At 40.7% G+C, this 15943-nt stretch overlaps 1 protein-coding gene across 2 annotated transcripts in view; it reads right to left on the bottom strand.

Moving 5' to 3' along the window:
* Positions 1-8503: 8503 nt before the first annotated feature.
* The window catches only part of ZNF12 (zinc finger protein 12), a 34129-nt gene continuing 26689 nt past the window's right edge, over positions 8504-15943 (bottom strand). For both annotated transcript variants that reach the window (XM_006044285.4, XM_044936224.1), the window contains exon 7: positions 8504-8605. The gene's annotated coding sequence lies outside the window, so the exon portion shown is untranslated. The remainder of the gene's footprint in view (positions 8606-15943) is intronic.

Genomic DNA, 15943 nt, shown 5'->3' with positions numbered 1-15943 from the left:
TCTTGTGGGGAGAGCCTGGCTTGGATTTGCAGAGAAGGCTGATGATACTCCTGGAGAGAGCTGTTACCCAAGTCCTACAGGGATAATGTTTTGCTCTAAGGACAGTTGGAGGTGGGTTTCCATAACCTGCAGCAGGTAGAGACCTGACCAGTATGGGGGAGCCTGGGAACTTTCAAAATTTTAGTAGAGGTTACAGAGATTAGATGCTTACCTTCCTGACTTCCTGCATTTGGAGGGCTCAAGCTCTCAGGGAGGCATGGGACCCTGACTAGGACATCTATCCTGGACTGCATGGCATGGGATCCCAGGGGGCCTACATGCCCTTCTGAAGGTGCCCTCGGAGGTGGCTGTGCAGAAACCAGGTTACCGCACGTGTGATGGTCACAGGGCGCCGGGCAACCAGAATGCATTCGTATTTGCTGCAGATACGTGGGTGGTCATGGAGGAGAAGAGTAGAAGCTGTTTCCTGTCTGATGTTTTGGTGACTTCTGCCATGTCAAAAACAACCCCAGACTTAGTGATTTAACACAACCACCATTTGACCATGTGCACGGGCTCTGTGGGTCAGGACTTCAGACAGGCGTAGTGGGGCTGGCTTTTCTCTGCTTCGTGAGGTCTGGGACCTCTGCTGGGGCAGACTGGGCAGCTGGAATCGTACACCTGGACTTGGGCTAGCATGCTGCCCAGTGCCCTCCACCCCAGTGTGGCCTGGTTGTCTTCAAATAACTGGATACCACAGGTCTGAGCACATTCTACACACAAGGCAGGATCTGTGTGGCCTTTCATGACCTCAGCTGAGAAGTCACATTGTGTCACTTCTACCATACTCCATTGGCCAAAGCTCTTTTGAGGGGAGGGGCATAGAACCCCAATTCTCAGTAGCAGGGATGTCAGAGAGTTTTACGGTCATTTTTAACAGTCGCATGTAACCTTCCTCTTATTGGTGTTCAGTTCAGTTCAGTCACTCAGTCGTGTCCAACTCTTTGTGACCCCATGAATCGCAGCATGTCAGGCCTCCCTGTCCATCACCAACTCCCGGAGTTCACCCAGACTCATGTCCATCAAGTCAGTGATGCCATCCAGCCATCTCATCCTCTGTTGTCCCCTTCTCCTGCTCCCAATCCCTCCCAGCATCAGAGTCTTTTCCAGTGAGTCAACTCTTCGCATGAAGTGGCCAAAGTACTGGAGTTTCAGCTTTAGCATCATCCCTTCCAAAGAAATCCCAGGGCTGATCTCCTTCAGAATGGACTGGTTGGATCTCCTTGAAGTCCAAGGGACTCTCAAGAGTCTTCTCCAACACCACAGTTCAAAAGCATCAATTCTTTGGCACTCAGCTTTCTTCACAGTCCAACTCTCACATCCATACATGACCACAGGAAAAACCATAGCCTTGACTAGACGAACCTTTGTTGGCAAAGTAATGTCTCTGCGTTTGAATATGCTATCTAGGTTGGTCATAACTTCCTTCCAAGGAGTAAGTGTCTTTTAATTTCATGGTTGCAGTCACCATCTGCAGTGATCTTGGAGCCCCCAAAAATAAAGTCTGACACTGTTTCCCCATCTATTTCCCATGAAGTGATGGGACCGGATGCCATGATCTTAGTTTTCTGAATGTTGAGCTTTAAGCCAACTTTTTCACTCTCCACTTTCACTTTCATGAAGAGGCTTTTTAGTTCCTCTTCACTTTCTGCCATAAGGGTGGTGTCATCTGCATATCTGAGGTTACTGAGATTTCTCCCTACAATCTTGATTCCAGCTTGTGCTTCCTCCAGCCCAGTGTTTCTCATGATGTACTCTGCATATAAGTTAAATAAGCAGGGTGGCAATATACAGCCTTGACGTACTCCTTTTCCTATTTGGAACCAGTCTGTTGTTCCATGTCCAGTTCTAACTGTTGCTTCCTGACTTGCATACAAATTTCTCAAGAGGCAGGTCAGGTGGTCTGGTAGTCCCATCTCTTTCAGAATTTTCCACAGTTTATTGTGATCCACACAGTCAAAGGCTTTGGCATAGTCAATAAAGCAGAAATATGTTTTTCTGGAACTTTCTTGCTTTTTCCATGATCCAGCGGATGTTGGCAATTTGATCCCTTGTTCCTCTGCCTTTTCTAAAGCCAGCTTGAACATCAGGAAGTTCACGGTTCACGTATTGCTGAAGCCTGGCTTGGAGAATTTTGAGCATTACTTTATTAGCGTGTGAGATGAGTGCAATTGTGCGGTCGTTTGAGCATTCTTTGGCATTGCCTTTCTTTGGGATTGGAATGAAAACTGACCTTTTCCAGTCCTGTGGCCACTGCTGAGTCCCAGAGTAAGGCCATCTTTATTTGGCTGTTTAGGAGACCCTCAGCAGGGTGGCCACCCACCCCCTACTCTTCCTAAAGGGAAACTTGTCATGTGTGAAACATTTGTGTATCTCTAGAAATCCTTAGATGTGCAGAGATATTCCTGCATTTCTATCAACATTATTCAACCAGGAAGGGACAACCAAGGGCCACCAGACATTTGAAAGAATCCTGCCACATGAAGCAAACCCACCAAGAGTCTCCACACCAAACTAGTAGAACTTCCATAAGGAAAGAAAAAAAAATGGTAATTGAACAAATTAACAGAAATAACAGACAATAATTTCCTAGTGGTCATGGACCTGGGTCTTCAGAATGAAAGGGTACACCAAGTGCTGAGCAGAGTGAAGGGACTCGACTGCTAGATGCTTTCTTGTGAAAATCCAGGACAACAAATATAGACTTCTAACAAATACTGATTTCAAAATTTTCTAGAGAGGAAAAAATTCAGTCCCCTGTAGAAAAACAGAAATACACTGACATACAGATTTCTCATTAACATAACTGAAGTAAATCCTGCAACCATCTTCTGGGAATTACTCCTTTTATTTTGAGATTTATTCTGGAAGATTTCAAATATATACAAAACTTGAAAGAACAGTATACTGAATGCATTGTGCCCATCACCTACCTTAAGTCATTGTTAACTTATGGCCAAACTTGCTTCACCTACACTCCTACTGACCGCTCTCCCTTCCAGCGCCTTGATTGTCTTAAGACAAATTCTTGACATCTTACCATGTTGTGCTGCTGCTGCTGCTTGTGAGTGAGTGCTAAGTCACTTCAGTCGTGTCTGACTCTTTGTGACCCTATAGATTGTCACCCACCAGGCTCCTCTGTCCATGGGATTCTCCAGGCAAGAATACTGGAGTGGGATGCCATGCCCTCAGCCAGAGGATCTTCCCCACCCAGGGATCAAACCCACGTCTCTTACATCTCCTGCATTAGCAGGTGGGTTCTTTACCACTCGTGCCACCTGGGATGCCACCTTATCATGTCATCTGTTAGCTATTTGAGTCTAGGTAAGGAAGGTAAGGTAAGGATTACCTTAAATCAAAAAGGTAAGGATTCTTGAAGAAACACAAACCACAATACCATTTTAATGCCTAAAGTTGCTGACAATAATTGTTCAATATCATGCAGTGTTCAGATGTTGCTAACCGTCTTGTAAGTGTGTCTGTGTGTTTTAATAATTCGTCTGAGTCAGGATCTAGATAAGGTTCGTATATCGCAACTTGTTGATATGTTTCTTATGTCTCTCTTAATCTTTAGGGTCCCCAAATTTTATTTTTTTCCTCCTGGAGTTTATTTGTTGGGAAGATTAGCTCTTTTGTCCTGTGGTGGTTCCACAGTCTGGACTTTACTGCATGTGGATGTGTCATGTCATTGATATGTTTACCCTACATTTTTGAAAATGAATCCGATTCATGTTCCTTACCGTGCCCCATCCAAAGACTACTTCACTGGTGGTGTGTACTTCCACCAGGAAGCACACACAGGTCTGGATGTCTCTCCTAGTGTGACATTAGCACTATTGATGATTAGTGCTCAGATCTGATAATTCACTAGGGGTTACAATGGCAATAATTGACCACTTCTTTCTCAGGTATTAGCTGCTTGCTTCCTCAAATAGAAGCTTTCCTCTATCAACTATTTTGTAACTCGAGGAACAATTTGTGTAGGAAAGGCAGAAAAAAGAAGAAGCTTGACTCTTTCTTTTTAAAATAAGTTAGTGCATTTTCATTTTTCCCAGTTCCACTGGGATATAATTGACATATAGCATTGTGTAAGTTCACAGTGCACAACGTGATCATGTGATCCACATATATATTTCAAAATTGTTACCACAAGGTTAACAATATTAACACATCAATCACCTCACATAGTTACCATTATTATTTTTTGTGATGAAAACATGTAAGATCTACTCTGTTAGCAACTTTCCAGTCTACACTACAGTGTCATTAACTATGATCACCATGTATACATTAGATCCCCAGAACTTATAACTGAAAGTTTTTACCCTTTGACCAATATCTCCCCATTTCCCCCTTCCCCATTTCTGGCAACCACTATTCTACTCTGAGTGGATTTCGTATCAGTTTTAAAAAAAAACTTGATTCTTTAGCATCCTCCACAGGTTTCAAAGAGATGATTTTTTGAGAATCGTTTTAATCCATTGCAGTTACTATTGTTTTCCTTTTGAGTTATCTAAACTTTAGTACTTTTTTCATTTTTTACTGTTCTTATTAATGCTCAAATTGTTTCATCTATAGCTAACTGGAGCCTCTTGAAGTTGGCTCCAATGTCCTTTTACTCAATAGTAACAATCATTAATAGCTTCCTTACTTCCTTATATGACAGGATGTCCCAGGCTTACCTTGAAAATTTCCTACCCAAAACCTCTAGTTAGCCTTATCTCCAAAAGCCCTGATTCCTTTAGAGGGAAGTGATATTTAGGGACCACAGTTTGGGTGCTGGGGTGTTCAGTGCTACTAGGTTGATTTTTTTTCCCCTAAGGAAAAAATAATTTTCTACCTGGAATTCAATATCCAGACAAGCTCTTTTACTTATGAGGACAAATAATGATATTTTTTGACATGCAAGAATTCAGAAAATTTACCATCCATTCACTATGGTTGGGAACTGAAAGGTTATTGCTGAGCCATGAAAGACGCCAGGATTCTTGGCCTCTGGAGTAGAAGAATTCTATTTGGAGCCAGTGACAAGGCTTGATCACTCAGAGCTTTTGTGTAATAAAGTTTTATTAAAGTATAAGAGAGATAGAGAAAGCTTCTGACATAGACATCAGAAGGTGGCAGAAAGAGTGCCTCCCTGCTAGTCTTCAGCTGGATGTTATATAGCTGCTAGCAGTCTTCTAATTAAAGAAAGGAAATGTCTCAAAACTCAGATTGGCATCAGTTCCCTCACCCACAACATACATTTTGAGATAACATTGGCACAAGGTGAGTTGTCCGGGGCCATAAAATGATTGACATGAATCTTAAAGAAAGGCAGGTTTCCAAGCAAATACAGTCTGATTAACATGGCTTAAGAGAACATTTTCATGAGTAAAACATACTGATTTGTCAAGTCGGTTCTGAGTCTTAGGTGAACAGACTTGAAGACAGAGTCTAGGGTAAATACATAGTTAATTAACATAGCTTAAGACAAACATTTCCATAAGAAAAATGCATTGGTTATCTCAAAGTTTGAGAAAAGTTAAGTTCAGGTAGAACCAGGTGTTGTCATCAGTTCAGTTCAGTCACTCAGTCACGTCCGACTCTTTGTGACCCCATGGACTGTAGTATGCCAGGCTTCCCTGTCCATCACCAACTCCTGGAGCTTACTCAGACTCATGTCCATTGAGTCAGTGATGCCATCTCAAGGTCTGAGAAAGTTAAATTCAGGTGGAACCAGGTGTTGTCATGGCAACACATAATTTTAAAAAGAAATCTCTTTTTAAATTTGTATAGAGAAGGAGGAAAAAATCTAACACTAGTAGTTTGTTTCCTCCTGCAGCTTAAGAGAGAGATAAAAAATGTCTGATACTTGCAGCCTATTTCCTCCGTTTGGAGACCCCTGGCCTTCCTGCCTATTACCCTGTCAGAGCCATGTCAGAAATGAAAAGAATCACTGAAGAAAGAAAAAGATTTGGAATGTAGGAAATAGCAGAGCAAGTCCATGAGAAAGAGCTCCCCAGACCAACAGCTACACACCAGTCCGATTTGAGCTAGAGGATGGACAGCTTCAGGAAGGAGGTTTCTGTGGAACAGGGGGAAACTGACAGAGTGGTAATCATGACCAAGTAGTCAGGCATGGAAGAGCAGGGCTGGGGGGAAAGGCAGGTCAGAATGTAAAAATGAACACTGACTGGGAACAGACAACTTTAGGCATGAAGTGAATGGTCTTAAGGCACAAATTGGATCAGGGAGGAACCAGGATCTTGCTCCCACTTTGAGTGTGTTTCCCAGCACAGTGCTTGAAGCAATAGGAAAACCACTCTACTTTTTCCATCACCAAATCGCACACAAGCACATCTAACTGGTAGAGCCTAGCTTGAATCGAGAACCCTAGCAGCAAGGAAGTCTGGGAAATGAAGTTTTTAGCTTTCCAGCTTCAGTGGTATGGAAAAACACACTAGACAGAGTGAGAAGGGGCATATATGCCCACTCACCATATCCTTACCCTTGGTCATCAATGGGGAACCCCCTAAAAAGTTGCTTGTGAATCCCAGAATTTATGGGGTGTGACTGGTCCACAATGTTGAAATATGTTAGCCCTGCTGAGACCATGTGTGAAGTTCTATGCCAAAGACCAGCAAATACTGCAGTTTCCATACATAGAAGGTTCTGGATCTGTTTGTGTATCTGAGACACTTGGAATATCTCTTCTGGGAGTGTCATTGGAAAACTAAGGAGCCCTAGAGAGGTCAGAACACATCTATTCTTCTCCCACTGGACCATATATACTTCATCCAGACATTCCTCCTAATGTTCTGGACCCTTGCAGTAGAAATCACATGTAGTCACATATAGATTCTTTCTTCTTCTTTTTTTTGTTTTAATTGAGGTAAAATTTACATCACATTAACCATTTTGAAGTGAAGAGCTCAGCAGCATTCAGCACATTCACCATATTGTGCACAACCCCCTCCATTCAGTTTTAAGCATCTTTATCACTTGGAAAGGAAACCCCATACCTGTTAAGCTGTCACTCCTGGTTCCCCCTCCCAAACCGCAGCAAACACCAATCTACCCTCTCTCCATAGATTTGCCTATTCTGGATATTTAAATGGAATTTAATAACTGTTTAAATATTTAAATTAATTCCATATAAACGGAATTAAACATGTGACCACAGTCGTTTGGTCATGTTACTTAGTACAATGTTCTCAAAGCTCATCCACATTGTAGTGTGTATCAGCACCTTCTTCCTTGCTGAGGCAGGGTAATATTCCATTGTGTGTATAGACCATACTTTAGTTATCCATTCATCCATTGATGTGGACTGTTTCCACCTTTTGACTATTGTCAGTAGTGCCGCTGTGGACACTCAAGTACAAGTATTTATGTAAGTCCCTGTTTCAGATCTTTTGGGTAAAGTCTAGGAGTGGAATTGCTGGAATTCACATGGTAATTCTGTTTAACTTGTTGCAGAACCACCAAACTGTATTCCAACACAGCTGCACCATTTTACATTCCCACCAGCAACACATGCAGGTTCTAATTTCTCCATATCTTCATCAACACTTGTTCTTTTCCTTTAAAAAACTATAGCTATCCTAGTAGGTGTGGGCAGATTCTTAATAAGCATTGATAAACAGAGTGTAGGCCTAAGAGTTTCCTGTCCACAAAGCAAAACAAATGAGGAAAATTTGACCTGGGTCATGAATCAATCCACATTTTTGGGATACATTTCTCCATGGGACTAAATTGTATCCCTCTGATCTGAAGATTATTATCTAAGACCTACCTCTGCCTTGATGCCAGTGTGACAAGGGAAAAAATGGTACACATTTCGGATGAAATGCCCAGTGAACGAATAGGTTTGTGACTAAGGGAAATAAGGATTTGATTTTTTTCTTTCCCTAATTCTGACCAAGCAGAACCTTGCCCTTGGCAAAGGCTGGAACCCATCATTTAGATTAGAAGGCTTAAGAATTTTCTGAGACAGAAAGTCTTCCTTAGTGCTCGTCAACCTGCTTGACTTAAACTATTTCTCCAAGATAGGAAGCCCTTTGCTTTGGGTATATGAACTGGAAACAAGTGTGTTCACCATCCTGCTATAATTTAACACAGTGCTGGAGTGCCCATGCAAGGGAAAAGGTGATATAAGGTTTTCAATGGAAGAGATAAAAATATCATTATTCTTAGATAACATGATCTGGAAAAATATAAGAACCCATTGGTAAAATACTAGAACTTATAGAAGAGGTCATACAACCTACAAATATCAGCAGTGTTTCTCTGCGGTTGCATTTGTTATTGTAATCCAGCAATCCTAGTAAGTGGTATTTCGATTCACTTGGAAGGAATGATGTCAATTCTCCCCAAATTCATCTGCAAATTCAATGCAATTTTAATACAATTTTCAGCTGAGGTTTTTGAGAGCCTTGATAAATTTCTGTGGGAGAGGAATAGTAAAGAGGGAGCAACTTACCTTACCAACAGGAGGAAGCAGATGATGTTAAGGCAGTTGGCTGATGAAACTGGATCCCTGCTTAACCTCATATCAAGAAGTGCATGCCAAATAATTAAAGACCTGAATATAAAAGTAAAGCCATAATATTAGCAGAACAAAATGTAGGCGATATCTTTGTGACCTCAGGGTAGGAAATAACAAAACTCCAATATCATAGCCATGAGACAAAAAAAAAGAGAGATGAATTTGATTGCTTCAAAATTTATAAATTTGTATTATGAAGCATTCTAGAGATAAACTTAGATATCAGAGGGGAAAAATATTTGCAATATCTAAAGTATTTGAGGAACTCCCGCAAATAATAATAATAATAAAAGACAGTAGTCTAATGAGGAAGTATGGATTTTGAAAATTTACAGAACCGATTTTGTTTTCTGGCTTGATGACACATTTCATAAAGTCTGGAAAATTCTTAGACAATACTGTATAACTTTGCCTTTCCATCATTCTGTTTTCTTCTTCTGAATTCCTATAGAATCTTGGATTAAATTGTATTTTGATCTATACCTCCCTCAAGGTACAAAAATCCACCCAAATAGATCATATACTTAATATAAAACCTAAAACCATGAAGCTTCTGATAAAACACAGGAGAAATTTTTCTTTTTTTTTTTTCCTTTTTGGCTACAGCACAATGCACGCAGGATCTTAGTTCCCCAACCAGGAATAAAACCCATTCCCCCTGCAGTGGAAACACAGAGCTTTTCAACCACTGGACTGTCAGGGAAGTCCCCAGAGGAGAAAATTTTCTGAACAATTGGTTAGGCAAATGTCTTTTTAGAAAGAAGATCCATAAAAGAAAAAATGATAAATTAAGCTTTAGTAAAACCAAGAAATTCAAAAGACATTGTTAAGAGGATGATAAAACTGGGAGAAAATATTTACAAGTCCCATATCTGATACAGGAGTTATATCCAGAAACATAGTTCAATTAAATAAAAAGCCCCAACAATAAAAATAATCTGACAGCAGAATGATAATAAATATTTCAGTTCATAAATATATGAACTAATTAAATGTATTATACACCAAATACAGTCCTTTTCAATTTAAATTACAATTAATAAAAATGGAAATATTTAATTAACTCAGCAGCTGTTCTTTACTGTTTTGCACTATATTCACAGCCTGTAAGCACTGAATTCTGCTGACTGTGTATATTCCAGTAGGGGATGTAAAGGTTTACTGATTATCTCTAATAATTTAATTATGCATTTCAACTTTTAAAAAAAGAACTCAGAAAGTTCAATAATAAGAAAACAAAGAACCCTGATTTTAAAAAATGGGCAAAAGATTTGGGCACTTCACTCAAGCAGTTATATGGATGGTAATTAGTTACATGAATGTAATTAAGAAGCTCAGCATTACCAATCATTAGGAAAATACAAAATTTTTTTTTGGCTGTGCCATGCAGCATCCCTGTTCCCCAACCAAGGACTGAATCTGTGACCCCCTCCTGCAATGCTATGAGCCCCCCTGCAATGGAAGCATGGCATCTTAACCACTGGAGCACCTGTGAGTTCCCAGGAAAATACAAATTTAACCCATGATAGGATACTACTACACACCTACGAAAATGGCTGTAACTAAACAAACTGACTGTAGCCAATGCTGGCAAGCACGTGGAGCTGCTTAAACTCTCACACATCAATGGCGGGAATGCAAAGCAGTCTGTTTGGCAGTTTCTTAAAATGTTGTTTTTTTTTTTTTTTTTTTAAATTTTATTTTATTTTTAAACTTAACATAACTGTATTAGATTTGCCAAATATCAAAATGAATCCGCCACAGGTATACATGTGTTCCCCATCCTGAACCTTCCTCCCTCCTCCCTCCCCATTCCATCCCTCTGGGTCGTCCCAGTGCACCAGCCCCAAGCATCCAGTATCGTGCATCGAACCTGGACTGGCAACTCATTTCATACTTGATATTTTACATGTTTCAATGCCATTCTCCCAAATCTTCCCACCCTCTCCCTCTCCCACAGAGTCCATAAGACTGTTCTATACATCAGTGTCTCTTTTGCTGTCTCGTACACAGGGTTATTGTTACCATCTTTCTAAATTCCATATATATGCGTTAGTATACTGTATTGGTGTTTTTCTTTCTGGCTTACTTCACTCTGTATAATAGGCTCCAGTTTCATCCACCTCATTAGAACTGATTCAAATGTATTCTTTTTAATGGCTGAATAATACTCCATTGTGTATATGTACCACAGCTTTCTTATCCATTCATCTGCTGATGGACATCTAGGTTGCTTCCATGTCCTGGCTATTATAAACAGTGCTGCGATGAACATTGGGGTACTCGTGTCTCTTTCCCTTCTGGTTTTCTCAGTGTGTATGCCCAGCAGTGGGATTGCTGGATCATAAGGCATGTCTATTTCCAGTTTTTTAAGGAATCTCCACACTGTTCTCCATAGTGGCTGTACTAGTTTGCATTCCCACCAACAGTGTAAGAGGGTTCCCTTTTCTCCACACCCTCTCCAGCATTTATTACTTGTAGACTTTTGGATCGCAGCCATTCTGACTGGTGTGAAATGGTACCTCATAGTGGTTTTGATTTGCATTTCTCTGATAATGAGTGATGTTGAGCATCTTTTCATGTGTTTGTTAGCCATCTGTATGTCTTCTTTGGAGAAATGTCTATTTAGTTCTTTGGCCCATTTTTTGATTGGGTCATTTATTTTTCTGGAGTTGAGCTGTAGGAGTTGCTTGTATATCCTCGAGATTAGTTGTTTGTCAGTTGCTTCATTTGCTATTATCTTCTCCCATTCTGAAGGCTGTCTTTTCACCTTGCTAATAGTTTCCTTTGATGTGCAGAAGCTTTTTGCAGGATATAAAATCAACACACAGAAATCCCTTGCATTCCTATACACTAATAATGAGAAAACAGAAAGAGAAATTAAGGAAACAATTCCATTCACCATTGCAACGGAAAGAATAAAATACTTAGGAATATATCTACCTAAAGAATCTAAAGACCTATATATAGAGAACTATAAAACACTGGTGAAAGAAATCAAAGAGAACACTAACAGATGGAGAAATATACCATGTTCATGGATTGGAAGAATCAATGTAGTGAAAATGAGTATACTACCCAAAGCAATCTATAGATTCAATGCAATCCCTATCAAGCTACCAACAGCATTCTTCACAGAGCTAGAACAAACAATTTCACAATTTGTATGGAAAAACAAAAAACCTCGAATAGCCAAAGCGATCTTGAGAAAGAAGAATGGAACTGGAGGAATCAACCTACCTGACTTCAGGCTCTACTACAAAGCCACAGTTATCAAGACAGTATGGTACTGGCACAAAGACAGAAATATAGATCAATGGAACAAAATAGAAAGCCCAGAGATAAATCCACGCACATATGGACACCTTATCTTCGACAAAGGAGGCAAGAATATACAATGGATTAAAGACAATCTCTTTAACAAGTGGTGCTGGGAACTCTGGTCAACCACTTGTAAAAGAATGAAACTAGAACACTTTCTAACACCATACACAAAAATAAACTCAAAATGGATTAAAGATCTAAACGTAAGACCAGAAACTATAAAACTCCTAGAGGAGAACATAGGCAAAACACTCTCTGACATACATCACAGCAGGATCCTCTATGACTCACCGCCCAGAATATTGGAAATAAAAGCAAAAATAAACAAATGGGACCTAATTAATCTTAAAATGTTAAACATACATCTACCATATAACTCAGTTCTTCAACTTCTAGGTATTTACATAAGATAAATGAACTGAAACCCACTCAAATGTCCAGTAACAGGTGGATGAGTAAACAGGGAATGGTTTGTTCATGTGGTGGAATACATCTTGGGAATAAAAATGGAATATAATATTGATACATTCAACAACACTGATGGACCTTAAAATAATTCTGTTGCCTTCAAGATGCCATTAAAAAAGGCATATGATTCCATGTAAAATTCAAAGGTTCTAGAAAATGCAGACTCATCTATAGCAACTGAAAGATTAATGATTGCTTGGGAATTTGTGGGAGGGGGCGCTAGGGATAAGTAAGAAGTATGGATTATAACGGAGAAGGCAATGGCACCCCACTCCAGTACTCTTGCCTGGAAAATCCCATGGACAGAGGATCCTGGCAGGCTGCAGTCCAGGGGGTCGCTAAGAGTTGGACACGCTGAGCGACTTCACTTTCACTTTTCACTTTCATGCATTAGAGAAGGAAATGGCAACCCACTCCAGTGTTCTTGCCTGGAGAATCCCAGGGACAGGGGAGCCTGGTGGGCTGCAGTCTATGGGGTCGCACAGAGTCGGACACGACTGAAGCGACTTAGCAGCATGGATTATAAAGGAGCATGAGGAAACTTTGGGGGCTCTGATCTGTTCATTATCTTGATGTGATATAAGCGATGAATGAAAGTCACTCAGATGTGTCCTACTTTTTGTGACCCCATGGGCTATACAGTCCATGGAATTCTCTAGGACAGAATACTGGAGTGGGTAGCCTTTCCCTTTTCCAAGGGATCTTCCCAACCCAGAGATCGAACCTGGTCTCCCGCATTGCAGGTGCATTCTTTACCAGCTGAGCCACAAGGGAAGCCCAAGAATACTGGAGTGGGTAGCCTATCCCTTCTCCAGCAGATCTTCCCAACCCAGGAATCGAACCGGGGTCTATTGCATTGCAAGTGGATTCTTTTCCAACTGAGATATCTTGATGTGGTGATGGTTTTATAGATATATCATGTGCCCAAACTTATGAAATTGTATAGTTTGTACACATTCAATACACTGTATGTCACTTCTACCTCAACAAAACTGTACCTCTGTTGCCTCAGCAGAATGGCTACCTCCCAGCTTTGTTGTTAGTATCAAATAAGGGGAAACTTAAAACAGCTCTTGGCCTGTTAGTGGTAAGGGCTCAAAATGTGTTATTTCTTACTGTTGTTATCAATACAAACATGGAGGCTCAGAGGAAAGTTTTAAGAAAGGAATTTCTTACTAAGCAGGCAATGTTATCACCTACATAGAAAGGGGAAAAGTATAGGAATCAAATGACTTGCAAGTAAAAGTAAAATTTCTTAGTTTTTCTGAAATCTGTTTTTTCTGTTCTTTAAAAGTGAATTTTTATCTTAAAAAATAGTCCAAAAATCCTATTGACAGCCAAGCCAATTCTAATTTCAGTGTTAAATAGGATGCTTGCATGATAATTTCTCCAAATTCCCTATAATTCCCATTTTGCATTGGTTTAAATTGCCTGGAGAATTCCATGGACAGAGGATCCTAGTGGGGTCCCAAAGAGTCGGACACGACTGAGTGACTAGCACGCTCACTTTCACCTTCAAATCCTTTGGAATTGCCTGGGAAATTTTCCCAGGAAAACAAGTTTGTGTGAGAGAGAGAGAACCAAGTAAGTAGCTTTTCTTGGCACAGAGGATATTACTGTTCAACGTTAATGATTAGGTACTTATATTTCCTTAGATAAGCTCGTGTCTGAGCGATAACCCAATTCCTGCAACCCCAGAAAACACAGTACATAGACTACTTCCCACCAATCTTCAAGCCCTTTTACCATGTGGTAAAGTGTTAAATGCCCTCTGTCTTAGGTCGGTTCTCTGACTCCTCATGATCCTTTAGAATTTTTTCTTTATAGTAAAACTGTCAGAAATACACACGCCTAACGGTTTATTGACTATGCCAAAGCCTTTGACTGTGTGGATCACAATAAACTGAAAGAGATGGGAATACCAGACCACCTGACCTGCCTCTTGAGAAATCTGTATGCAGGTCAGGAAGCAACAGTTAGAACTGGACATGGAATAAAAGACTGATTCCAAATAGGAAAAGGAGTACGTCAAGGCTGTATATTGTCACCCTACTTATTTAACTTATATGCAGAGTACATCATGAGAAACACTAGGCTGGATGAAGCACAAGCTAGAATCAAGATTGCCGGGAGAAATATCAATAACCTCAGATATGCAGATGACACAACCCTTATGGCAGAAAGTAAAAAAGAACTAAAGAGCCTCTTGATGAAAAGTGAAAGAAGAGAGTGAAAAAGTTGGCTTAAAGCTCAACATTCAGAACACTAAGATCATGACATCTGGTCCCATCACTTCATGGGAAATAGATGGGGAAACAGTGTCTGACTTTATTTTTCTGGGCTCCAAAATCACTGCAGATGGTGATTGCAGCCATGAAATTAAAAGACCCTTACTCCTTGGAAGGAAAGTTATGACCAACCTAGACAGCATATTGAAAAGCAGAGACAATTACTTTACCAAAAAAGGTGCATCTAGTCAAAGCTATGTTTTTTTCCAGTAATCATGTATGGATATGAGAGTTGGACTATAAAGAAAGCTTCAGTTCAGTTCAGTCACTCAGTTGTATCCGACTCTTTGTGACCCCATGAATTGCAGCACGCCAGACCTCCCTGTCCATCACCAATTCCCGGAGTTCACTCAAACTCACGTCCATCAAGTCAGTGATGCCATCCAGCCATCTCATCTTCTGTCATCCCCTTTTCCTTCTGCCCCCAATCCCTCCCAGCATCAGTCTTTTCCAATAAGTCAACTCTTCACATGAGGTGGCCAAAGTATTGGAGTTTCAGCTTTAGCATCATTCCTTCCAAAGAAATCCCAGGGCTGATCTCCTTCAGAATGGACTGGTTGGATCTCCTTGCAGTCCAAGGGACTCTCAAGAGTCTTCTCCAACACCACAGTTCAAAAGCATCAATTCTTCGGCGCTCAGCTTTCTTCACAGTCCAACTCTCGCATCCATACATGACTACTGGAAAAATCATAGTGCAGAAGAATTGATGCTTTTGAACTGTGATGTTGAAGAAGACTCTTGAGAGTCCCTTGGACTGCAAGGAGATCCAACCACTCCATCGTAAAGGACATCAGTCCTGGGTGCTCATTGGAAGGACTAATGTTGAAGCTGAAACTCTAATACTTTGGCCACCTGATGTGAAGAGCTGACTCACTGGAAAAGACCCTGATGCTGGGAAAGATTGAGGGCAGGAGAAGGTGACAACAGAGGATGAGATGGTTGGATGGCATCACTGACACAATGGACATGGGTTGGGTGCACTCTGGGGGTTGGTGATGGACAGAGAGCCTGGTGTGCTGGGGTCGCAAAGAGTCAGACACTGAGGGACTGAACTGAACTGAACGGTTCAGGACGGTCATCTCTGGAAGAATGTGTGAGATGCTCTTTCCCCTTCTTTCATTTGTGTGCATTTGTACTTACCTTCGATTGTCGTGTATTGCGTCTTAAAATTTGCCCCCTCCCTTCTTTTTCATTCATGTTTTTAAAAATTGCTTGGCTGGGCTAATTTAACTTTTTCACCTGTGTTGTTAAATCTCTCCCTCGCTGGCCGCTGCGAGGAGGCCCCTCACCTTCA

The sequence above is a fragment of the Bubalus bubalis genome, chromosome 24 (assembly GCF_019923935.1).
Source record: "Bubalus bubalis isolate 160015118507 breed Murrah chromosome 24, NDDB_SH_1, whole genome shotgun sequence".
NCBI classification, from domain to species: domain Eukaryota; kingdom Metazoa; phylum Chordata; class Mammalia; order Artiodactyla; family Bovidae; genus Bubalus; species Bubalus bubalis.
Note: the sequence above shows the minus strand (reverse complement) of the source record. Positions and strands in the feature narration are given on the sequence as shown.